The sequence below is a fragment of the Anabrus simplex genome, chromosome 2 (assembly GCF_040414725.1).
Source record: "Anabrus simplex isolate iqAnaSimp1 chromosome 2, ASM4041472v1, whole genome shotgun sequence".
In the NCBI taxonomy this organism is placed as follows: Eukaryota; Metazoa; Arthropoda; class Insecta; order Orthoptera; family Tettigoniidae; genus Anabrus; species Anabrus simplex.
Window position 1 is genome coordinate 528,999,027 of NC_090266.1, and position 27,769 is coordinate 529,026,795.

The 27,769-nt window shown below is 38.4% G+C and overlaps 1 protein-coding gene and 1 pseudogene across 4 annotated transcripts in view; one reads left to right on the top strand and one right to left on the bottom strand.

Annotated features, from left to right (window-relative positions):
- Positions 1–27,769, bottom strand: part of LOC136864205 (vezatin) — a 305,967-nt gene that overhangs the window by 98,517 nt on the left and 179,681 nt on the right. The window lies entirely within an intron of this gene.
- On the top strand, positions 23,019–24,875 carry LOC136864859 (piggyBac transposable element-derived protein 4-like; annotated as a pseudogene).

The following is a 27,769-nucleotide window of genomic DNA, read 5'->3' on the forward strand; positions in this document are numbered from 1 at the left end:
CTTCATGAATCGCAGTAATGCGGATCATGGTGCTTGGGTAGACGATGGTCACTCGTGCAGAAATGGAGTACGCCATAAGAACAGCAGAGAATTTGAAGGCTCCTGGTCCTGATGAAATGTATGCTGTGATACTGAAACTGCTTGAGATAGAAAAATTTGTTTTCTTTATTTGATGACCTTTTCAACAGTATTCACCAAAGTGGAACTAATCCTCGCGACTGGCTGAAATCATCTGTCGTAACGTTCCCTAAGGAAGCCAATGCCAAATTCTGGAATGAATATATAACAATTAGTTTCATGAACCATATTCTGGAACTATTCCTATTCCTTTTTAAGAACTCCCTCACATGCCTGCTTTATCAGCCATATGGTACTGAATAATAGTCCTACTTTTAAGACCTTCCTTTCTATAACATTTATTTTTAACAACAACAAAGACAGCTTCGTGATCACTAATACCATCTATTACTTCGGTTTCTCTATAGAGCTCCTTTTAAGACCTTCCTTTCTATCACATTTATTTTTAACAACAACAAAAACAGCTTCGTGATCACTAATACCATCTATTACTTCGGTTTCTCTATAGAGCTCATCTGGTTTTACCAGCACCACGTCCAGTATATTCTTCCCTCTAGTTGGTTCCATCACTTTCTGAATCAGCTGTACTTCCCGTATTAACTTATTTGCCATTTGTTGGTCATGCTTCCTGTCATTCACATTACCTTCCCAATTGCTATTTGGTAAATTGAGATCTCTCGCTACAATCACATTCCTTTCCATGTTGTTTCCCACATAGCTGATTATCTTATCAAATAATTCTGAACCAGCGTCAGCGCTACCCTTTCCCGGTCTGTACACTCCAAGGACATCAAGTTGCCTTTTATCTTAAGAAAGGAGATGAGCCTTACACCTAGAATTCATGTTTAGCATCTTTAAATTTTTCACACCTTACAATTTCTTCTTTCACCAGAATGAATACTCCCTCCCTTCCCCCACTTCTACTCCTCTCCTATCTCTACAATACACCCTCCAGTTCCGTGAGAAAATTTCCGCATCCATTATATCATATCTCAGCCATGATTCAACTCCTATTACAATATCTGGTAAGTATATATCTATTAAATTACTTAATTCTATCCTCTCTTTACAATAATTCTAACATTTTTATGTCATCCCTACTTGACTTCCAGATCCCTGTACCCTTATCACCACTCCCTAGACCACCCAGTTTCCCCGATTGTACCTCCCTATAACCCTCCTAACCAAATTTCCTAACTTGTAAGTACCACTGTAGTTTATGTGAAGGCCATCTGAAAACAGTTCCCTATCTCCTACCCACCTATTAGGATCTAGAAATCTTACTCTCAGTTTCCCCACACACCCACTCCATAATTCTCATTTAAATCTCCAATCACCCTCCTGTCAGTATCCCTCCTACACAGTATTCCACTGAATCTCCTCTTCCTTAAATTTCGCCCGTGCTGCATTTAGCAGATCCCACACATCCCCAACTATGTTGGTACTTATACCTGCTTGCCTTACGTTGTTGGTATGAATGTGAAACACTACCACCTTCTCATTTCCCTCCTCCTTCTCTTCATTTTTCTTCAAGATCTGCCTCAACCCAATTCCTGGATAATACTCCACCCTGGTTCCCTTTCCTACACACACCATCCCCACAGGTCTAAGAATGGAATCCCCCATAACCAGAGAGGCTACCCACCTAAAATGATTCCCTCCCCTCCTGGTCAGCCACATCTTTCTTGACGGCTCCCTCCCCCTCCGTTTCCTCCCTCCCATGACCCTGTTCCACCTGGCTTTTCCTATCCTCTACTCTACATTTCCCTTTCCTACCTCTTCCCATCCTCCTACTTCTACACTTCTCAGCAACGGTTCCCTGTTGCTCATCTGCCCTCTGTTGTTCTACCTGCAGTGACTCGTACTGATTTCTCACAGACACTTGTCCTGAATTCTAATCCTGAATAGAGCCCTTAGCCTGCAATGTCCTTCCCCTTAAAGCATTAGACCACCTGTCTCCTACAATTCCACCTTTTCCTTCCCATCCCTCTTTTACATCTACTGTATCCTGAACATTTTGAGGGAGGCCTTTCTTCCTTCCTGTCTTCTGAGAGAATCTTAATTATCTCCCTCAAACTCTCCAACTCCTCCCTCATATTCCTCAGTGCCTGACCATACCCACACTTCCTACACCTGCACTCCTTAGCCATTCTTTATGGAAAAATGAAAGGAAAGAAATATTGTCTACGATAGTACACAAAGATCACACGACAATAAGGTAATTAATATACTACTACACACTACAATACTACTTAGTTGTACTATATTATTATCCTACAACACCCTAACAGGATAAAAACTACTGTTAATTACTGAATACTGATACTGAAAGGAATACACAAGAATTACACAATTCTAAACTGCAGTTAAACGTATCCTAATTACAACAACAGAATTCTATTAAGACAGTTTTTACAGATACTGTACTTCTACTATACTACACAAATAAGTGCACTAGTTTCTAATAAGATACTACAATAATTTCAAACTGCTTTCAGACGTATCCTAATTACAATACGCTACTACTAAGTACGAACAGAAATGAAAATTCTAAGTTTGTAATTCGCCAGAACTACTGTAAGATTACAAACAAAGCTAACTGCAAAGATAGATTAATATTAGTACTATTTTAACCTACTATGCTCTAATATACACACACAACAGATACACATAAATATACCAGGCAAGATAGAGAACTATCTAAATATATAGATGTTGATTCCCACAGGGAACCTGAAATATTTGTTCCGAATGAGTAAATTTATATTGGTACTATCTAAATATATCGTATTTACAGTACAATTCTCAAATGAAATATGTTTATATGATTTTTACAGCTGGTGGATTACTATTATTTTCCCTACTACGCAGGATGGAGAATAAAAGTGTCCATAAATGCTAAAAAATAAGAGGTTGTTTACAATAATTTCTGTCAAAAGTACGCCGGGGACTTGAACTGCAATATTATTGGGATTAGATGCGCTTGAGAACGGTTGGCTGTTGAGAGAGCTCTTGCATTATTGTAGTGATAAAGTAGTTAAAACCTATTGAAATAGCTTAATTTTTTGTATTTGTGATTCATTTAGTGCTCTTTATATAGTGGTGTTTAGTGCTTGTTGGTAGAAATTTGGAGTAGTGATATTTATTTAAATTTTATAACAAGTAATTCAGTTGGTCTTCAGTAAATTACATTTTCTAGGTTAAGTAGGCTAGCTAGGTGTACCTTGTTTCTAATTTAGGTTTACGAAATACCTTTAGGTAATAATATTAACTTTAAAAATATTTGTGAATATCTGTAGGTTCGTTGGTATAATACTTACAAAGGCAGATTATCATAAGGAATAGTACCATAACTTCCACCAAAATTTCTCCGGTATTTCGTATAGATATCCGTCCAAACTATCGCGAAGGTAATAATTTACTACATTAAAAAAAAAACATGACACGCCTGTAAACTTCCATTTAAAAAGTAGTTAAAGAGATTACACGGTAATAGTTAACAGTCGTCGTATTGTTATTGATTATTGTCGCTCCTCATATTTAAATATTGCATTGTTGGCTACAGTCGTGAACAAAGGGAGTAGTGTAGTCAAGTAAATATAAATAAAAATCAGCTGACCTTGTATTCCAATCATTTGTACTTCTGAGTAGGTAGTTAAAGTACCGTATCCGTAATTTATATATCGCTCCCTCGATCTTTCAGTACTTATGAGCGGTTAGCTAATAATAATAAAGTTCATATATCCCAGTAATTGCAGTTCAAGTCCCTGGAGTAGTAGTAGTAGTTTTGATAGAAATATTTGAGAAATTATTGTAGACAACCTCGTATTTTTCAGTAGGCCTAATTAAGGACACTTTTATTCTCCGTCCCGTGGAGTAGGGAAAATAATAGTAATCCACCAGCTGTAATAATCAAATAACCACATTTCAGTAGAATTGTAGTGAAGATAAGGTATATTAGATAGTATCTTGCCAGTTATATTCGTGTTTTTCTTCGTGTACAGCAATCCTTTCGATACTGAAGCATTTAACCAAACGCAGTGTAGTGTAGTAACATTGTAGTATAGATATAGTACATTTAGATAGTGCCGTATCTTGCCTGCTATATCTTTCATGTGTATCTATTAGACCGTAATACTAATAATAATTTGTCTAAGCATTTAGCTTCGTTGGTAATCTTTGAGTACAGTAGTTCTTGCAAATTTCATTTCTGTTGTGCTTAGTAGGGACATACGGTACTGGTATCGTAATTAGGATACGTCTGAAAGTAGTTTAAAAATTACTGTAGTGTACTGTACAGTAGTATACGAGTAATATCCTATTAGAATTTAGTGTGCTTATTTTATTATTGTAAAATATTTGTATAGTACTTGTGTAGTAGAGGTATCCATAGAAACTCTTACTAAAATACTGTTGTTGTAACTAGGATAGGCTTAATTGCAGTTTGGAATTGTGTAGTTCTTGTGTATTACTTTTGATATTCAGTAATTAACAGCAGTTTTTATCCTGTTAGGGGTTGTAGGATAAAAAATAGAGCACGACTAAGTAGTATTGTAGTGTAGTCATATATTAATTACCTTATTGTTGTGTACTATCCCAGACAATATATCCCTCCGTTCAATTATTTTTTGCAAATAAGTTATTTTATTTTTAATTTCATTTTTTTCCGTAAAGAATGGCTAAGGAGCGCGAGTGTACGAACTGTGGGTGTGGCGAGGCATTGAGGGGTATGAGGGAGGAGTTGGAAAGTTTCAGGGAGATAATTAGGATTCTCACAGAAGACAGGAAGGAAGATAGGACTCCCTCAAACAATGTACAGGTTACAGTAGGTGTACAAGAGGGAGGGGAAGGAAAGGGAGGAGTTGTAGAAGACAGGTGGTCTAATGTTCTAAGGGGAAGGAGATTGCAGGCTAAGGGCTCTATTCAGGATCAGAATTCAGGACAGGTGTATGTGCGAAATCGGTACGAGACACTCCAGGTAGAACAACAGACGGAAGATGAGGGACAGGGAACTGTTGCTGAGATGTGTGGAAGTAGGAGGAAGGGAAAAGGTAGGAAAGGGAAATGTAGAGTAGAGGACAGGAAAAGACAGGTGGAACAAGGTCATGGGAAGGAGAAAAGGGAGGAGGAAGTGGCTTCTGCAGCTATCAGGAAAGATAGGGCTGACAGGAGGGGAGGGGATCAAATGAGGTGGGTAGGGTTGAGGCTCTGGTCATGGGGGATTCCATTGTTAGACAAGTGGGGAAAGTGTGTGGAGGAAAGGGAACCAGTGTAGAACGTTATCCAGGAATTAGGTTGAGGCAGATGTTGAGGAAAGTAGAAGAGAGGGAGGAGGGGAAGGAGAAGGTGGTAGTGTTTCACGTTGGTACCAACAACGTAAGGCAAGCTGATATAAGTACCAACATAGTTGGAGATGTGTGGGATCTGGTAAATGCAGCACGGTTGAAGTTTAAGAAAGCGGAGATTGTAATTAGTGGAATACTGTGTAGGAGGGATACTGACTGGAGGGTGATTGGGGATTTAAATGAGACTATGGAGTGGGTATGTGGGAAACTGGGAGTGAAATTTCTAGATCCTAATGGGTGGGTAGGAGATAGGGATCTGCGCTCTGATGGCCTTCATTTAAACAACAGTGGTACGTATAAGTTAGGAAATTTGTTTGGAAGGGTAATAGGGAGGTACATTCAGGGAAATGGCATGGCCTAGGGAGCGGTGATAAGGGAACAGGGAACTGGAAATCAAGTAGGGATGACATAAAATTGTTAGTGTTGAACTGTAGAAGTATTGTAAAGAAAGAATAGAATTAAGTAATGTAATAGATATATACTTACCAGATATTGTAATAGGAGTTGAATCATGGCTGAGAAATGATATAATGGATGCAGAAATTTTCTCACGGCACTGGAGTGTGTATCGTAGAGATAGGATAGGAATGGTGGGAGGGGGAGTGTTCATTCTGGTGAAAGAAGTATTTGTAAGTTATGAAAAAGTTAAAGATGAGACGCATGAAATTCTAGGTGTAAGGCTCATTTCTAAAAATAATAGGCAACTTGATATATTTGGAGTGTACAGATCGGGAAAGGGTAGCACTGACGCGGATTTGGAATTATTTGATAGGATAGTCAGCTATGTGGGAAACTGTAATGGATTTAGAATTCTTCCTCGCTATGGTACGATCAGTTCAGCATTTTATTCATGCGTCCCTTACTGTGAGCCTCACGGTGAATTCAAATCTCAAGATTCCTTGAACTTTCTCTGATTTGGTAATGGTGAGCCATCTGGCGGTCGAGTTGGAACTAGTCGTACGAGGTGACCAAGCGGTGCTGCTATCTGGCCGGGAGTAGTTAACACTGCTAGGCCGGTGATCGTGGCTTGTCAAAAATGAAATCGATAGCATTTTTTTTTATATAATTCATGTTGCTGAATTGGAAGAAGACGCCTCGAAAAGTACGCTTCTGGTCCTGGTTTGAGGATAAAGTATCCGTGAAGAGAAGGAAAATGATTGTGGGATTTGATCCCGGATGAGGATTTCTCCATCAGGGCGTAAGGGCCTGAAGAACTGGTTTGTTTTCTTTAAAGAGATTTCATTTCTTCTTGCATCTGACCTTGTAAGTAGCTTCAAGCATATCTATAATGGTTAACCTACCCCATTGAAGGCTGCTAATTATTGTGTTAAGAGACATGTACACTACTAAACGCTACGATATGTGAGATTTTCTACAGCTGATCTTTTGGACTTTTCGAGCTTAAAATTTTTAAGAATTTAAAAAAATCTGGACTTCATCATATCTATGTAATACTTTTATGTAATACTCATACTTTTGGGATTTCAATTCAAGGGTATGAAAGATATTGATGTTTGCTTTAAAGCTGTTATTAAGGTTCCATGTTAGTAAAGGTATATTTACGTTGCGGAGCTCCCAACTAACTACTATATACGAAGTGTCTGCTTAAGCTTATGGTGGTTAACTTCATTTCCTCCTTTAAATCGTAATAATTATGTTATTATTTAAATATATTCAAGCTCTTCCGAGCAAGTAAGAGGAAAAGAATAAGTTTTAGGATGAAAGCTTTTCTGATGAATTACTCGGTACTTGAGTTGGGATTTGATCATGGTGGTTGTCACTCTGTTACACCAACCGTGTAACAGAATACAAACGTAAAGGGGGCGTTGCTCCTTTGTGTCTGACACATGAGTGTCGGCTAATTATTATGTCTTGACTGTCATATGATTTTTGGGAAGGATTGTTTGCCCGTGTTGGTTTCCTTTCTTCAGTCTTGTGTGACTGATTTAATTGAAATTACTGTTCATTGTGGGATATTTTATTATGGTGCTACTTGTGGATTTATTGCATGTCATTGCATTATTTCTGGCTCATTTCTGAAGTAATGTGTGTTGTGGGTTATGACTGTTTCTTATACCATTTGGGGTAACCGAGATAACCCATTGGAGAAGTTTTCTTATTTTGAGTTGACCTCCCATTACTTAAGGGATCAGAAATTGAATTACAGATTGGAAGGTGGTACTTACCTTAAATGATTTGGGTTGTTTTAGCATTTTAATTTTGAACTGAACTACATTGATTTATTGTTCTGGAAAATTTTCAGCGCTCATTCTTAAAACTTGATTTTAATATTATAATTTTGAATTGATTTTTCTTTCATTAATTGCTCGGAAATTTAATTTATTATTATGGAGGTCAGATGTTCTTAAATGATTTTGGCTTATTAAAGTTTTTCTTTAAATTGATCAAGGAATTATTATTTCAGCCAATTAGTTAAGCTTATTTTAAGTTGATTCGCTTGGCCTCTTGTGTCCAGTGCTTCCTCAATCAGCGACGGCCTTTGTTGGGATAATTTGTAAGTATTTCCTTTAAATTTGCTTACTTATCCCTGGTCGTGCTAACACTCTTGACTTTACCTTATGTTGTGAGAGTGTGTTTGGTATCAGATTGCGTGGTTTTCTGTACAGCTACGTTCTGATATCTTGTGAAAGCATATTTTTGCTTCTTGTTTCTTGTGACTGTTGGCTATTTCGTCAGACCATTGATATCACCTTGGCTGAAATAATAAGTCAATTGAGACTAGGAAATTAAACTTGTGAAGGGAAAGACAGGCTTGTGTTGAGTGCTAACCTTGGCGTTTTCTGTTTCATATCAATATGAGTGCACGTGCTGTGTTGTTGCCAAGAATGCTGAGGAAGGGTGAGCTGTTGTACGAGCTCGATATTCGGGGTTTGGTGTCCACTGGTTCTATGGAAGGTGATGTTACCTTGCTTATGGCTTCCCTTGATTCCCCTGTAAATCCAGGTAACATGAGCATCGACGTGGGTAAGTCAGTGCATGCAATGTCCAGTTCTATTAACGAATTATTAGTGTTTATGAAACAGTTAAAAGAGTGTAGTCCATCAGATTACCAATTGAGAAGATTAAAAGCCCGTACCAATCACTTTATTAACAGGGTGCAAGATTTGATTTCTCTTGGACCTGAAGGTGAATTGATGTCTCAATGCACTTCGTTGTTGACTTCAGTAATTAATGTTTCGGTTGAACTCTATTTTATGATTAATATGAAGAAGGTTGGTCAGTTGTCATTAAGTGATGAGATTGAAACTAATGAAGGTAACAACCTTGGTGCCACTAATGAGTTAATTATTCCTCAGACCGTCACTAATCCGTCCTCATTTCATTGTTGCGGACTTAGTCCTGCGGTTGAGAATCTGTTGATTAGGTCATGTTCGGCTCCTAATTCTATTAAGGATCTTTTCAAAAATGTAATGACCTTTTCTGTAGAATCCATTGACGAAACCATCAGATTCCTGCGGTTTCTGGTAGAATTATCTGAGTCGGCTAATGTGTAGTGTATGGATGCTCTGGGGATTTTTAGAGTGTTATTTCCCAACTGTCAAGGTGTTCTTAAAAGAGAAATTTCTAAAGCTATTAGCAGTAATTTAAGTGTAAATGAATTTCACGAGTTAATCTTGGCAAGGTTTATTCCGTCCCTTGCGTTACAAAGTCTGGTTCCAAAACATTGTTATAGGATGCAGTTCTTGCATGAAAATCTATTGGCCTATGTCTTGGATTTGAAATTTTATTGCGAGGTTTTTAAAATCATGGTACCGGAAGAAGAGATGGTAGCTCGTATAATCAAAGGCATTACTCCTCAATATCGGTCCTTTTTATCCTTGACTAAGTGCCCGAGTAGTTTTGCAGAACTCGAGGAAGCTTGTACATTTGCTGAGGATGTAAAACATGGAGATGAGTCCCGGCACACTAGGTATCCCCCTACCTGTGTTTCATTTCGCTCTAACAATGTCTCCGCTCATCCTGTGCCTTCTTCTTCCTTCAAAAAATGTTACGTTGGTGGATCTAGAGATCACCTGAGGAATAATTGCCCTTCCGAGAGAAGAAAAGATACATTGAGTCGTAGACAAAATGGTAGTTGTTATGTTTGCGGATCCAAGTCACATATGAAAAGGCAGTGCACTAAGGTAAACAATAGTAATTTTCAATGACCGTGTGGTATGCCTAATGCAGATAATGAGAGCTGGTCGGTTGAAGGTCATGTGAATAATGAGTTTCCTTTACCTCGAATGTTAGGTATTTCTAGTAATGTTGTTTCTAAAACCTCGACCATTTGTCTTGAAGTGAATAACGAACCTGCATTGGGATTGATTGATTCTGGTAGTGCTGTGTCACTTATGAGTGAGACTTGGTATTCGAGGATGAAGGTTTGTTGCAAATTACCTGAAATTAGGACTTCTAAACTTAATTGTGTGACTGCTAATGGAAGCAGATTAAGAATTCTAGGTTGTATATCTGTCAAAATTAGAATTGCCGAGTTTACTTGGAAAACAGATTGTCTCGTGGCTTCTGATTTATCTTATCAAGTAATTTTAGGGACGGATTTTATGGGCAAGGTTGGAATGATTTTGAATTTACAAGATAGGAACTTTAGTTTCAAATTTTGTCCTAATAGAATTTTCAAATTTCATGAAGATGTAGTGTTTCAAGGGTATTCTGCTTGTGCATTGGATGAGGATGTTGAGGAAAGCGAAGGTAATAAATTAGATCTTGATCACCTGCCTCTCGATCAAGCTCGTAAAATTCGTGATCTTTGTGCTAGGTATCCTGAAGTTTTCACTGATAAATTGGGATTGACTAATGTGCTTAAATACCACATTGATATTACGGACAAGATTCCTTTTAGATCTCCACCCTATAGGTTGTCACCACCTAAGATGGTTGAATTAAAGAAAATCATCGATAAGATGCTTCAGGATGGTGTTATTCGACCTTCTATCTCTCCATACTCGTCTCCGATGTTTCTGGTGCCCAAGTCATCTGGAGGTTTCAGGCCAGTGACTGATTATAGAGAGTTAAACCGTAAGATCGTCATGCAGTCTGTGCCCTTACCAGATTTGCATACTTGATTCTCTTGGTTCCATGGTGCTAATTATTTTTCGACCTTTGATTTGAATCAGGCATACAACCAAATACCTCTTGATGAGGAATCTATTCCTCTCACTGCTTTTGCCACTGACTGGAATCTGTACGAATACACGGTTATACCTTTTGGGCTTTCGACGGGAGCGGCTGTGTTAACTCGATTACTGGATTCTGTGTTTGGAGATGTGAAATTTAAGTACGTTATTCACTATCTTGACAACCTTGTCGTATATTCTGCAAATTTTGAAGATCATCTCAAGCATGTGCAAGAGGTAGTTGAAAGATTGAAGAAAGCAGGTTTAACTGTCAAGCTTTCCAAAACCAATTTTGCCAAATCTCAGATCTCCTTCTTGGGACATATAGTATCGTCACAGGGTATTTCAATTGATCATGCCCGTACTCAAGCTATTCATGATTTCAAACCCCCTAAGGATATAAAAGGAATCGCCAGATTCATTGGCATGACTAATTTCTTCAGGAAATTCGTTCCTAATTATGCTGAAATTGCTGCTCCATTGAATTCCTTACGTAGAAGAGATGTCAAATTTGAGTGGGAAGAGCCACAACAAAGAGCCTTTGAAACCTTGAAAAAAGCTCTCAGTAATGCTCCTATACTTGCTATTCCTGATTTTGAAAAAAGGTTCATTATCCAGACTGATGCCTCAGGCAAGGCTATTGCCGGAGTCTTATTGCAAGAGTCTGAAATGGGTAGACGTCCAATCGCTTATGCATCTAGAGCCCTCTCCCCTCTGGAAAGGAAGTATTCTCTCTATGAATTAGAGTGTTTAGCGGTGCTATTTTCGTAGGAGAAATTCTGTATTTATGTGGAGCACGTTGATTTTGATTTAGAGACCGATAATGAGGCTCTTTCCTGGGTTCTGAAAAGACCTAAAAGAACTGGGAGATTAACTAGGTGGGCGCTGAGAATTTCTGCTTTCAAATTTAATGTTCGGCACATTCGTGGAACGGAAAATGTAATCGCTGATGGGCTTAGTCGCATGTTTGATGAGCAGGATGGTTGTGAAAACTTGGAAGTGAATTATGTATCTCAAGTTGGTTTGGTGAATGTGAATACTACCTTGACTAATCTTCCAATGTTGTATCAAGATATTGCTCTGCATCAAAACGATGATCCTCTGTTAAAGGAAATTCTGGAAAAGATTAATTCTGGTAAAATGATCAAACCCTATTCCTTGGTGAAGGGGGTGCTCTGTTGTCAATCTCGTTATGATAAAAGGATAAAGATTGTTGTCCCCAAGGTTTTAATTCCTATCATATTTCAGTATTACCATGATAGTCCGGTTGGTGGACACTTGGGAAACTTCAAAACTAGGTCAAAAATAAGGGAGTTCTTTATTTGGAAAAACATGGATCGGGATATCACATCCATGGTTAAGTCTTGCAAAAGTTGCGCCATTAGTAAACCTAACCTAAACAAACGTGTAGGGTTGTTGTCATCGACTCAAGCTTCCAGAGCTATGGAGCGATTGTTTATCGATCATGTTGGACCCTTTCCACGTTCCAGTCGAGGAAATACTCATGCATTGGTGTGCATTGATGGCTTTACCAGGTTTTGCTGGATCTTCCCGACTAGATCGACCAATTCGCAGTCCACTATTTCCTGTTTAAATTCTGTTTTTGCCTCCTTTGGAACTCCTAAGTTTCTTGTATCTGACAATGCTGCTGGGTTTACTAGTCATTTATTCAGGAAGTACTTGTTTGCCTTGTGCATCTCCCATGTGACCACTACTCCATATTATCCCAACCCCTCATATTCCGAGAGAATGAATAGAAATTTGAAGTCTGCTCTCATAGCTTACCACCACTCGAATCATACCAAGTGGGACTCCTGTCTTCATTGGTTGTCATATGCATTTAATACTGCTACCCATGAGTCTCATGGGAAAACTCCTATGGAATTAATGTTTAGTTTTGTTCCATTTTCTCCTCTATCTAATCTCCTTCGAATTGAGGAACTGCTTCCTGAAGTCTCTACTCCTCGTGATGTGTGAAAGGTGTGGGATGAGGCCAAAACGAGGTTGGCTGTGTCGTATGAAAAGGTACGAAAGAACTATGACAAAGGCCGAAAACCCACCAAGCTAAATGTTGGGGACCAAGTCTTCGTAAAATGTTATCCTGTCAGCAAGGCTATAAATAAATTTTCTTCAAAATTAGCTCCTAGATTTCAGGGACCTTGTACGATATTGCAGTTTTTGAGCCCTGTATCTATGCTTGTCAGTGATCCTGTGGCGAAAAGAATTCGGAGAGTTCATTTATCCCAAGTGAAAGCGGCTTGATATATTGTGTGTCTGGGGTTGAATTCAAAATCTTATTTGTAATGGGTGGTAATTTATCGGGTTATTGTTTGATTAAAATGGGTGATGGAAGTGCGTAAATTGGGCTGTCCATATGGTTGTTGGGAAGTTATGTATTGGGGTGTGTGTATGTTGATAATTTTCATCCTTGGTGAATATGAATCTTGTCGAAGTGGACAAATGTAGGAAAGACTGTATTAGATGTTTCATCCTGTTTAGGTAGGGTATATCTGTGAAATTAGTACTTAGTGATCAATTGATGGAAGTTAAAATAATGTTGTTATTATCATTGTTAAGTATGATTGGTGTGAATTTAATTGGGACCTGTTGTGATAGAAGATTGAAAAATTGGGAATTGAGGTGGTTCCCAGTTTTAGTAATGTGGCCTTGGTAGTATGATTCAACGGTGTGCAGGATGGATGTCTATAAGAGAACTTTCTGTGTTAAAAAAAAAAAAATTTTTTTGGTGTTATTGGTATTGATATAGTGTCTATTAGAAAAATTCTATGATTTTAATTACCTATGTTGAGTGTTTGCGTTCCATAACGTAGTGCTCTAAAAAAAAATCTCATGTGTCTGGCACCTGACGAGAATTTCTCTTGTGTGGATATCTTCTTGCAGTGATAATTATTAAGAAACGTGTGTATCTCGGGTACTGTGGACCTGAATGAATTGTCCGTGGGAAATCTTGGTTGTAAGCGTTGAAATTGGGACAAACTTGGGTTTGATTCGTGTGGAATTAATTGTTATGAATTTCTATCGCCCGGAGCTGGGGATGAGTTTCTGTTTGCTGTGTAGATGAACCTTGTGTTCTTACTGTATCTTAATTCTTGGTTCCTAGGGATAGATTTTTCATTTTGATGATCTTCATGTTTTACTCGTAAGGGTCGTTTGATTCTTAGTTTCATCTTGGGTTCTCTTACTGACCTTCCGGTTGCTGTACCTCTTTAGGGTTAGCTGTATTGATTTGTAGCCTGGTTTGCTGTTAAATACTGAAAAATTGTTTCTGTTCCCAAGCTAGTTGAATTACCAGGTGCTTTTCGGGTCGAAGGGTGATCTTGTGTTCTGACTATGCATTGCTGTTATCATTATCCTCTAAGGCAGGGATGGCGAACCTATGCCACGCGTGTCAGTAGGTGACACGCGAACGCTATTTCGGTGGCACACCACATGCTCATATTAACGTGTTTATGTACCTCTTGTGCTATAGATTTTTCATACCACGTGCATCGTATAGTCATAGTGTTTCAGGTTTAAAAAATAAACACCGAAGATCTAAATTCTAGTTCCATTCGGACGTGCATTATGGCAACATTGATAGTTCTGGAAGTCAAGTGAGATGAATATCATTTTTTATTTTTACAAGTTGCTTTACGTTGCACCGACACAGATAGGTCTTAAGGCGACGGTGGGACAGGAGAGCGTAAGGAGTGGAAAGGAAGCGGTCGTGGCCTTAATTAAGGTACAGCCTCAGCATTTGCCTGGTGTGAAAATGGGAAACCACGGAAAACCGTCTTCAGGGCTGCCGACAGTGGGCTTCGAACCCACTATTTCCCAAATACTGGATACTGGCCACACTTAAGCGACTGCTGCTATTGGGCTCGGTCAGATAAATGCCAGATCCGGCGGACAATCCATTTGCTCACTAGCATCAGTGAATTTTGGCTTGTATCTGGTGGCCAGCAGCGCGTAATTATTCTTAGTGTCCAACTGTTCATTGAATCTCGCAAGACAAGTTGTTGCCAAATACCCCAATTTCGAGATTTGGAGGAACTGTCGTATTTTATTTCAGAACCTCATATTGTACAAATGAGTGATATTCAGGCCAATTTTTTGAGTGGTTCGATATTGCCAGTTTAGAAATGGAGTTGACTGAATTTCAAGAAAGCAGTACATGTTAAATTCGTACAACTTGGTGAAGCTGTTGATGATGAATACTCTCTCCACAAACCGAACAGCGGAACAGCCTCTCACAAACTTGCTATAGCGCTAGTTACTTTGTTTGGGTCATCATACGCCTGCGAGCAGCTCTTTCCTACAATTAACGTCGTGAAGTCAACAGTTAAAAACCGTCTTGGTTCAGATCTACCGGGCGAGTTGGCCGTACGGCTAGGGGCGCACAGCTGTGAGCTTGCATCTGGGAGCTAGTGGGTTCGAACCCCTCTGTCAGCAGCCTGAAGATGGTTTTCCGTGGTTTCAAATTTTCACACCAGGCAAATGCTGGGGCTGTACCAAGTAAGGCCACGGCCGATTCCTTCCCACTCCTAGGCCTTCCCTATCCCGTCGTCGCCATAAGACCTATCTGTGTCGGTGCGACGTAAATCCAGTTATTAAAAAAATGTTCAGATCTAAGTGTTTCTCATGTGTTATTGAAGACAAGAAATCATGAACCTAACATAAATGACATGGGTACTAAGAATTATTGTGGTATTGGCCAAATAGACCACGAAGCATGCAATCAAATGTATTATTATTACAATGTACATAATGTAAAAACGTATTATGAAACACAATTTTGAATCAGGGATGAAAGTCGGGGGTGGGGATGGGGGTGGGGGGAATGATTTGGAGCTATTACAAACGAAAATAACAAGTGGCACAGTAGAGAGTTGAGAATAATACTGCAGACTTAAACTGGCACACTAGTTGGAAAAGGTTCGCCATCCCTGCTCTAAGGTGTTTTGGGCGAAATTGCGACTTGTTTTACTATACATTCTTTAAGTGAGTTGTAGGTTCATGTAATGTACTTCGAGTTTTCCTTCTTCCGTCCGTTATGGTAAAGTAGTGTTGAGATGATGAAGGATTCATGACCTAAGGAGTGTACATCCTTTTGACCTTATGGTATGGTTTCTGATCCTTGTGTATCGGTGAAGTTTGGAATTATGGGTTTGATTTTGGGAATTATGTTGGGGTGGCATTATGGTTTCGTTGAGAGGTAACTGTGTTCCTCTGAAGTCATAATGGTGGTTATTGCGGTTGTTGTAATGATATTGGGTGGGCACTCTCTGATTTGTGGGATGCTGTCGAGGATTTGTATGTCCTTTACCTTCGAGGCTGACACATCGGCACTGGTGATCATTTGAGTGGTATTGAATTGTTGTTATTGGAGTAACTTAGTATGTGGGTTGTTGTAGTATGGACACCTTGAGGAGGTTGTACATTGCCTTTTTATTTTTCTCTTGGTGTCAAAGGTGGATTTGGTGAAAACTCATTTTATGTATCTACAACTCATTCTGGAAAAAATTCTTAACTATGTATTTATTTTGGGGGTCTGTCACCTGACTTGTGGTTCAACGTCTTATATTCTCTGCCATAACTTGTTCATCTGAGGTCATCTTACTTAAGCTTGTGGATTTAAACGTTCATTTCAATTAACCTGCCTGTCTATGGCATTTTATTGAGGGAGTTTCATCTGAATGATGTCGTTGGTATGGTAAGTTATCGTTCTGTCATGAAGAAGAATGAGTATGGGATTATTCTGCTCATTCAGACGGTATTGCAGTCATCGATCCTCTACCTGAATATGGGGCCTTGTAGAAGGATTATGTGGTTTCTGGATGGGTTTGTCTCCCGTGTTTCTCCTGGTCATTTTCTGTCCCGGTGTAGGTGTTGATATTGTGAGTTGATTGCCTGGTAATTGCTGATAGTTCGGTTGTTGATGACCCACCTTACGCGTACCCTACATCTGAATTGTACATATGTCTCCAACTGTAATTAACCTTTTACCATTGCTCTAAACATTCATATCTTCTACTCTTGCTTAGCTTCCTGTTGTAAATGTGTTATTCAGTATCCTTCTAGTTATTATTGTTTCCTGTTTTTCACCTTCTGCTTGGAATGAGTATATGTGTAGTAGGGCTATGGAAGTTGAAGCTGTGTGAATGGAATATTAATTTAAGCCAAGAAATGATTTGAAATTTTTATAAAAGGTATATCATCTATTGATTGGGGGGGTTTTGATTTCACAGATATGTCTGTTAAAATTTTAACTTAATTGATATATTGATTTATTCGCTACACTTCAACTTGATGTGATAATTATCGTGAGTGATCTGATATTCAAGTTACGGCTCTTGCTGTGGTATTCTGATCAGATTGGAGGAAACTGATGATAAAGCGATTGGTGTGATGAGTCACTTAAAGAATTATCTAATGTTTGTTGCACTGACTTATTTCTCGAAGAGGCTTATGTTTCCCTATTCATTTTTGTCTTTTCCTTCTTCTTCTTCTTGTGTTTACCTTTTGGGGTATTTATGTGGTAATATGGTTATCACTCATGAAGTCTTGTCATTCCCTATAATTGAAGCCCTGAATTATGTTCAAATGAGAATTATGCTATGTTTAATACATTGTAAGACCTGTTTTCTTGTGTAGGTTGTGCCTCTGAAAATTTATTGTGATTAAGCGAACTCCGATTACCTTAGTAACCTTGGTATTATCTGAACATCTCAAGGAAAATTGGCGTGCTGATGATATTGCGCGTGAAAACATGGACTTAATTGAACACTAAACAACTGCGAGTGGTCTGTATCACTGTGTTATACATCACCCAGGTATACCTCTGCTCACTTCGAGACGTGTTTATGTTAAATTATTGAAGATGGAACCTTTCTTACATATATTCTTGAGACAACCGATGGTTTTCATCTATGCCTGCTTGTTATACCCCACCCCATGTTGATGCTTTCGAGGGGGAGGCTGTAATGGATTTAGAATTATTCCTCGCTATGGTACGATCAGTTCAGCATTTTATTCATGCGTCCCTTACTGTGAGCCTCACAGTGAATTCAAATCTCAAGATTCCTTGAACTTTCTCTGATTTGGTAATGGTGAGCCATCTGGCGGTCGAGTTGGAACTAGTCGTACGAGGTGACCAAGCGGTACTGCTATCTGGTCGGGAGTAGTTAACACTGCTAGGCCGGTGATCGTGGCTTGTCAATAATGAAATCGATAGCAGTTTTTTTTTTATATAATTCTTGTTGCTGAATTGGAAGAAGACGCCTCGAAAACTACGCTTCTGCCCTGGTTTGAAGATAAATTATCCGTGAAGAGAAGGAAAATGATTGTGGGATTTGATCCCGGATGAGGATTTCTCCATCAGGGCGTAAGGGTCTGAAGACCTGGTTTGTTATCTTAAAGAGATTTCATTTTTTCTTGCGTCTGACCTTGTAAGTAGCTTCAAGCATATCTATAATGGTTAATCTACCCCATCGAAGGCTGCTAATTATTGTGTTAAGGGACATGTACACTACTAAACGCTACGATATGTGAGATTTTCTACAGCTGATCTTTCGGACTTTTCGAGCTTAAAATTTTTACGAGTTTAAAAAAATCTGGACTTCATCATATCTATGTAATACTTTTATGTAATACTCATACTTTTGGGATTTCAATTCGAGTGTATGAAAGATATTAATGTTTGCTTTAATGCTGTTTTTTAAGGTTCCATGTTAGTAAAAGTATATTTACGTTGCGGAGCTCCCAACTAACTACTATACACGAAGTGTCTGCTTAAGCTTATGGTGGTTAACTTCATTTCCTCCTTTAAATCGTAATAATTATGTTATTATTTAAATATATTCAAGCTCTTCCGAGCAAGTAAGAGGAAAAGAATAAGTTTTAGGATGAAAGCTTTTCTGATGAATTACTCGGTACTTGAGTTGGGATTTGATCATGGTGGTTGTCACTCTGTTACACCAACCGTGTAACAGAATACAAACGTAAAGGGGGCGTTGCTCCTTTGTGTCTGACACATGAGTGTCGGCTAACTATTATGTCTTGACTGTCATCTGATTTTTGGGAAGGATTGTTTGCCCGTGTTGCTTCCCTTTCTTCAGTCTTGTGTGAATGATTTATATTGAAGTTACTGTTCATTGTGGGATATTTAATTATGGTGGTACTTGTGGATTTATTGCATGTCATTGCATTATTTCTGGCTCATTTCTGAAGTAATGTGTGTTGTGGGTTATGACTGTTTCTTATACCATTTGGGGTAACCGAGATAACCCATTGGAGAAGTTTTCTTATTTTGAGTTGACCTCCCATTACTTAAGGGATCAGAAATTGAATTACAGATTGGAAGGTGGTACTTACCTTAAATGATTTGGGTTGTTTTAGCATTTTAATTTTGAACTGAACTACATTGATTTATTGTTCTGGAAAATTTTCAGCGCTCATTCTTAAAACTTGATTTTAATATTATAATTTTGAATTGATTTTTCTTTCATTAATTGCTCGGAAATTTAAATTATTATTATGGAGGTCAGATGTTCTTAAATGATTTTGGCTTATTAAAGTTTTTCTTTAAATTGATCTAGGAATTATTATTTTAGCCAATTAGTTAAGCTTATTTTAAGTTGATTCGCTTGGCCTCTTGTGTCCAGTGCTTTCTCAATCAGCGACGGCCTTTGTTGGGATAATTTGTAAGTATTTCCTTTAAATTTGCTTATTTATCCCTGGTCGTGCTAACACTCTTGACTTTACCTTATGTTGTGAGAGAAACGACATGGAAAGAAATGTGATTGTAGCGGGAGATCTGAATTTGATATACTAACAATTTGTTGGTTATTTTGATCCACCTTTTCAATACAAATTACAGTTTGTGTTGCTAAGTTGTAATGTTACAACACTAATTTACCGGGACATGTTTCGCTTTTATTGTAACATTACAACTTAGCAACACAAACTGTAATTTGTATTGAAAAGGTGGATCAAAATAACCAACAAATTGTTAGTATATCATAGCATAGTTCAATACGGGTCTAATAATGAGATTAGTTACATGTAATAAAGATCTGAATTTGCCAGATGTCAATTGGGAAAGAAATGCGAACGACAGGAAGCATGACCAACAAATGGCAAATAAGTTAATATGGGAAGGAGAGCCGATTCAGAAAGTGATGGAACCAACCAGAGGGAAAAATATCCTGGATGTTGTGCTGATAAAACCAGATGAGCTCTATAGGAAACTGAAGTAATAGATGGTACTAGTGATCATGAAGCTGTTTATGTGGTAGTTAAAAATAAATGTGATAGAAAGGAAGGTCTTAAAAGTAGGACTATTAGGCAGTACCATATGGCTGATAAAGCAGGCATGAGGCAGTTTCTAAAAAGTAACTACGATCGGTGGAAAACGGTAAATAAAAATGTAAACAGACTCTGGGATGGGTTTAAAGAAATTGTTGAGGAATGCAAAAACAGGTTTGTACCTTTAAGGGCGGTAAGGAATGGTAAAGACCCACCTTATTATAATAGAGAAATAAACAGACTAAGAAAGAGGTGCAGACTGGAAAGAAATAGAGTTAGAAATGGCTGTGGAAATAAGGAGAAATTGAAATTGAAGGAACTTACTAGAAAATTGAATCTAGCAAAGAAGTCAGCTAAGGATAACATGATGGCAAGCATAGTTGGCAGTCATACAAATTTTAGTGAAAAATGGAAGGGTATGTATAGGTATTTTAAGGCAGAAATAGGTTCCAAGAAGGACATTCCAGGAATAATTAATGAACAAGGGGAGTGTGTATGTGAGGATCTTCAAAAGGCAGAAGTATTCAGTCAGCAGTATGTAATTGTTGGTTACAAGGATAATGTTGAGATAGAGGAGGAGGCTAAGGCCAAAGAAGTAATAAAATTTACATATGATAACAATGACATTTACAGTAAGACACAAAAGTTGAAAACTAGAAAAGCGGCTGGAATTGATCAGATTTCTGGGGATATACTAAAGACTATGGGTTGGGATATAGTACCATATCTGAAGTACTTATTTGATTATTGTTTGGTCGGAGGAGCTATACCAGATGAATGGAGAGTTGCTATAGTAGACCCTGTGTATAAAGGAAAGGGTGATAGACATAAAGCTGAAAATTACAGGCCAGTAAGTTTGACATGCATTGTATGTAAGCTTTGGGAAGGCATTCTTTCTGATTATATTAGACATGTTTGTGAAATTAATAACTGGTTCGATAGAAGGCAATTCGGTTTTAGGAAAGGTTATTCCACTGAAGCTCAACTTGTAGGATTCCAGCAAGATATAGCAGATATCTTGGATTCTGGAGGTCAAATGGACTGTATCGTGATTGACCTGTCTAAAGCATTTGATAGGGTGGATCATGGGAGACTACTGGCAAAAATGAGTGCAATTGGATTAGACAGAAGGGTGACTGAATGGGTTGCTATATTTCTAGAAATCAGATCTCAGAGAATTAGAGTAGGTGAAGCTTTATCTGACCCTGTAATAATTAAGAGGGGAATTCCTAAAGGCAGTATTATCGGACCTTTATGTTTTCTTATATATATAAATGATATGAGTAAAGGAGTGGAATCGGAGGTAAGGCTTGTTGCGGATGATGTTATTCTCTATAGAGTGATAAATAAGTTACAAGATTGTGAGCAACTGCAACGTGACTTTGAAAATGTTGTGAGATGGACAGCAGGCAATGGTATGTTGATAAACGGGGTTAAAAGTCAGGTTGTGAGTTTCACAAATAGGAAAAGTCCTCTCAGTTTTAATTACTGCGTTGATGGGGTGAAAGCTCCTTTTGGGGATCATTGTAAGTATCTAGGTGTTAATATAAGGAAAGATCTTCATTGGGGTAATCACATAAATGGGATTGTAAGTAAAGGGTACAGATCTCTGCACATGGTTATGAGGGTGTTTAGGGGTTGTAGTAAGGATGTAAAGGAGAGGGCATATAAGTCTCTGGTAAGACCCCAACTAGAGTATGGTTCCAGTGTATGGGACCCTCACCAGGATTACCTGATTCAAGAACTGGAAAAAATCCAAAGAAAAGCAGCTCGATTTGTTCTGGGTTATTTCCTACAAAAGAGTAGCATTACAAAAATGTTGCAATGTTTGGGTTGGGAAGAATTGAGAGAAAGAAGAAGAGCTGCTCGACTAAGTGGTATGTTTTACGAAATCATTATTCATAATTCATAAGATTAGAAAGACTCCTTATGTATTATTTTTAAGATTGATATGGCTGATGATGCCCGTAAAGGAGGGTGAAACATGTACCATTGACTTTTATGTATTATGTATAAAATTTTAACCATATGAAATAGTGGTTTATATTGTATTGTATTGAACAGGTGGACTTAAAAAAATATTGTAATAATATTCGAGACATACGTCATCTTCAATATGGAACCAAAATGAGAATTGTTACTTGTAAAGTGGTATGTTCCGAGCTGTCAGCGGAGAGATGGCGTGGAATGACATTAGTAGACGAATAAGTTTGAATGGCGTTCATAAAAGTAGGAAAGATCACAATATGAAGATAAAGTTTGAATTCAAGAGGACAAACTACGGCAAATATTCATTTATAGGAAGGGGAGTTAGGGATTGGAATAACTTACCAAGGGAGATGTTCAATAAATTTCCAATTTCTTTGAAATCATTTAGGAAAAGGCTAGGAAAGCAACAGATAGGGAATCTGCCACCTGGGTGACTGCCCTAAATGCAGATCAGTATTGATTGATTGATGGATTGATACTCGATGAATAAGCGAAGGTGCAATGTCTACAAATTATCAGAATACAGTAATCAGCTGATTTTTGTATTTGTATTTTTGTATTTGATTACTCTTTGATCTCGGTTGGAATGCAGCAAACAATTTTCAACAATCCGATGAATGAATTATCCAGTGAAATACTGTGTATTCTTTTTAACTTCTTTTTAAATCGAAGTTTACAGGCATATTGTGTTATTTACTTGAATAAATTATTACCTTCATCTATACAAAATAACGGAAATGCTGCGGAAGTTACAACTCCTTATGATAATCTCCTTTTTTAAGTATTATACCAACGAACCTACAGATATTTAAAAATAATTTTTAAAAAGAGTTAATATTATTACCTAAACCTAAATTCGAAACAAAGTATACCTAACTAGCCTACTTAACTCTTAGAATACCAGAGAGCGCAAAAGCGTTCCTCGGCGAGCGAGCGAAAATTGCCGGGAACGCAATAGCGCTCCTTACGCAAGCAGTTTTATATTCGCGTGTAGTTCTCGGTTTTCGGACAGATAGCAGCACAATGCAGGTGATCTAGATTCTTTGGAACCTGTAGTTTCTAAATCTACCACAACTATCGCGCCAATCGCTGTATTAACGTAGATATGATTTTTTCAAAGCGAGCTATATTCTGTACACCGTAAAAGTTTGTGAGCGGGAAAATGGCCTCTGCCGCGCGCGATGTGTTCCAGAACGATGACGATTTAGCTGAATATATTAACAGAGTCTGTGCCGATGACGATTATATTGAGTCTGATGAAAAGGTAGCTATACCAGGGTCATGTAATTATGATGTTGGTGATGTTATTTCAGAGACAGGAAGTGAGTGTAGCGATGACATTCCACAGTACAATAAACCTCGTGGTATTGTCATTAGCGAAAGTGACAGTGATGCTGATTCGGAAAGTGACGTAAATGAAGACAGTGTAGGCAGTGATGCAGGCAGTAATAACAACAATGCCTATATTGATAACACAGTGTTCAGTGAAGTTTCAGTTGGAAATGACACTCGGTTCGAGCCCTCCCCGCCGTATCTCAAAACACCCGGTCCTAAACATGTGCCTCCCGCTGATGCAGAGCCTGTGCAGTATTTTGACCTGTTCTTTACTGTATATATTTTGAATTTAATTGTGAAGGAAACAAACAGGTACGCAAATCAGTTCCTCTCTTCTCTAAAGCCACTGTCGCCCCATTCAACAGCTCGACAATGGAGACCTGTTACTGTCACAGAAATAAAAGCCTTTGTGGTAGTATTATAGGAAATGGGTATTACAAGAAGGCCAACTATACTTTCATACTGGTCGACTAATTCAAGACAGATTCCTTGGTTCGGCACCATGTTTTCCCGCAATAGATTTCAGTTAATTCTGAAATTTTTCCACCTTATTGACAATAGTACCATCTTTCCACCTGGCCACCCTAAATATGATCCATGAGCGAGATTTCAGCCAATAGTTGACCATGCCAATAGACTGTTCCGGTTTCACTACACACCTCATCAGCAATTAAGTGTAGATGAATCGTTAGTGGGCACTAAATGCCATTCATCTCTGATGCAGTACCTCCCAAATAAGAAGCATCATAGGTGGGGCATTAAGTTTTGGATGATTTGCGACTCTGTCATCAATTACTGCCTGGGGTTTTATTGCTACAGAGGGGCAAAGAGTGATGTAGACAAAGAGAAAATTAAGAAGTTTGGCTTGGGACATGTAGTAGTTCATACATTACTGACTATGGGAAACTATTTGAAGAAAGGCTAGCACGTTTTCACTGACAATTTTTTTACCAGCATTCCTTTGGCCAAGTACCTATTTGAAAATGGCACTTACCTAACAGGCACCCTCAGACGCAACAGAAAAGGTATTCCGCAGGGACTGAAAGGAAAGTTTGGTGTAGGGCAAGAGAAATATTTTCGGTGTAATGAGATTCTTGTTGCTGGGTACCGGGAAAAAAAATCACAGAAAAATCCAGTGTTTCTTTTGTCTACATCCTGCACAGCACACACTAAAACAACAGTCAAGAGGTGTCGAGGACAGCAGGTTGAAGTAAGGAAGCCAGCTGTTGTCCTAGAATATAACAAATCAATGGGGGGAGTTGACGCATCTGACATGATGCTGTACACATACTTTGACGAGCGCCGAACACTAAAATATTGGAAGAAGGTGGTATTTCGTATCTTTGCGCGAATGGTGCTGAATTCTTACTTGATTTATAAACAGAATACTTCTAGTAAAGTTATGACGCGGCTCAAGTTCACTTCCTCCATAATAGAATCAATAGAAAAGGAATGGATCCAAGAGAAGAACCTAATAAACAATGCCTTACCCAAGGTAAATCCACCTAGGGAAGGTGAACTTTTGGTGAAATTAGATGGCAGGTTATTGAAAAGATGCGTTGTGTGCAGCAAAAAAGATGGAGGGCCAGTAAAAAGATCACGAACTGCCTGTTCTAAGTGTATGAAGGGTCTTCATGGCATCTGTGTAGGGTATCACAAGTGTTATAGTATTTTTCTACTCTGATGGCGGGCGGCCTACATGCTGTCAGGGGAAGTGGGGTGCGGGCAGTATGTCACTGCCCAATCAGACAAAAGATCGCCTAGCGGTGGTGCTGAGAACTATTCAGTCGCCCGGAGACTTTGCCGCGCTCACTTCGCTCCACGAACTGCTGTGTTGCCGAGTAGTCTTACAGTGTGCTTTGGGTATTACAAAGGGCTTGTTTGACGAGTTTGTTTTATGAGTAATTCTTGCCGCGTCCTTTACTGCATTCTTCGATTAACGTTTTCGTGGCATGTGATGTGACATTAGTTTTTTCTATTGTTTCTATTTGTGTTGCTCTGTGTTGTTTTTTATAAAATAATTGCACTATACGTATATCGTACAATGGCGAAGAGGAAGGAGATAAGGAGCCACGGTAGAAAACTTATCAGCAATGTTCATTAAATATTTTCAAAAGGAAGCAGAAAATAATGGCCCTTTAGTGAGTGTGTATAAAGTGCAGCAGAGAGTGTCGGAAGCTTGTCAAGTTAGTACGCGAACCGTTCAGCGTATAGTAAAGGAAGGTAAAGACAGTACCCAGTCATCTGGTTCCATCTCATTTCAATCACCGCGCAAACGAATCAAAAGGAACTGTATAACAAAGGCAATCGACGGGTTCCATAAAGATGTAATTAGAAGAACTCTCCTCAGTTATTACGTAAAGGGTGAATACCCGACACTGAACAAATTACTTCGTGATTTAGAAAGAGATATAAAATTTAAATGGGGAGTTACTTCATTGTGGAGGATACTAAAGTCTATCGGGTTCAAGTATAAAAAAAGCAACGACGGGAGAAGATTTTTAATGGAGAGAGCTGATATAGTAACAGCCAGAGTAACGTTTTTGAGAAAAATGCATCTCCTGAGGAATAAGGACCCATCGCCCCATATATTTTATTTAGATGAGACTTACATTCATCAGAATTACGCTCCAACGAAAATCTGGCAAGATAAAGAGGGTAAAGGAGGTTTAAAAGTTCCTGTAGGGAAAGGTGGACGAATTATAGTTTATAATACCAATATAAATGGTCCGTTACTGGACATTATAGTTTGTCACGTAGGTTCCAGTCACAATGGTTTTCTACAGGAATGTAAATTGGTTTTCAGGCCAAAGGTGAAATCGACCAGTGATGACTACCACACTGATATAAACGCTATCGTTTTTAAAGAGTGGTTTTTGAAGTTTTTAGACGCTCTTGACGAAAGGAACATCAAAGACGCAGTGATTGTAATGGACAATGCCAGCTACCATTCAGTACAGCTAGAACGAATTCCTACAACGAACACACGAAAAGCTGATATTATATCGTGGTTATCTGCTAGGAATATTCCTCATGACAGCAATCACACCAGACTCGAACTGCTGTCTCTTGTGAAACAATTCAAGCCAAAGGCAAAAATGTACGAAATTGATACACTTGCTGACAGAAAGGGTCATACCGTTGTTCGCCTGCCACCCTATCACTGTCAATATAACCCCATAGAGCTGGTTTGGGGAAACGTTAAAACTGCTGTAGGGAAAAGGAACAAAACGTTCAAACTAACTGACGTCCAATCTTTAATGGAAGAGCAGCTGGATAAAGTAACCGAGCAGGAGTGGAAGGCTTGTGTGTCACATGCTGAAAAATTTCAAGAGGACGATTACAAAAGGGACGTGGTATTGGACACAGTCATGGACGATATCATCATAAATCTGCGAGACGACAGCCACAGTGAGGAGTCAAGTGATGAGGATATTTCCGGTGACAGCTCTGGTGACGACGGCGAGTGTCAGGGTGCTGTAACACGGATCCTTCAGCTGGAATAAGGTAAGATAAAGTAAGAAAATGTGTTGTGTAACTCTGTACTTTTGAACGAATTGTTTTTCGGTCTGTTGTCCATGCACTTGTTATATGCATTACTAACTAACTCGTATCATACTACATCGAAGATATAAGAAAATAATAAAAATAAATACATAAATAAATAAAAATAATAAAACTCATCCACGGGCCATAATCGAACTGTAACATACGAAGCTCTGTATTTCATTGTTATGTGGATTTCAACACAACTTAAACGCGCGCGGGCGCTCCTGGCAACGTTGTAGTAGTGGCCTCTGTCTCTCTCCCATAACGGCCTCTCGCCTCGTGCTGGATTGGTCGGCCCCATGTTCCCCGCTTCCCCTGATAGCATGTAGGCCGCCCGCCATCAGAGTAGAAAAATACTATAAAAGTGAACCAGCATGAAATGTGTACATTTGTATAGTGAAATAAAATATTTTTTAAATTAGAAACTTTAGTGCCTAGGATATTGAAATTTTGCAAATAGTGAACCAAGAGCATGTATTTGCAGACAATAATATTTTTCAGTGCATAATTTTAATTTTGATTTGTGTTTCTTTATCTAAATTTTGACTTTTCAATTTTTATTTTGATAATTATTAAACTATTATTTTTTAATATTTTATAGCGTTAATATAACATAGCTTGTGAATTTAGAAACATGTAAAGCAACTCCTTTTCTTTGATGAGTTAAAATTTTGAAGGTATATCTTCAATAATAATCAAGTTATAATGATTTTACTGAAACACTGCAATTTCTTTTTTTTTTTTTTAAAGCCTGGTATTCTTCGCGTAGAACACCTATAAGCGACTGGTACTAAAAGGGTTAAACTAGAAAACATAATCTACTGAACAACTGGCTACTTCACTATTCCCAATTTCTACCAACAAGCACTAAACACCAACATAAACTGTTTCAAATGGATCAGACACAAACAAAATTAAACAATTTTAATAGGTTTTAACTGCTTTATCACTACCATAATGCAAGAGCATACTCAACAGCTGATCATGCACAAGTGTATCTAACAATGGAACTGGAAATGCTCAAACTTA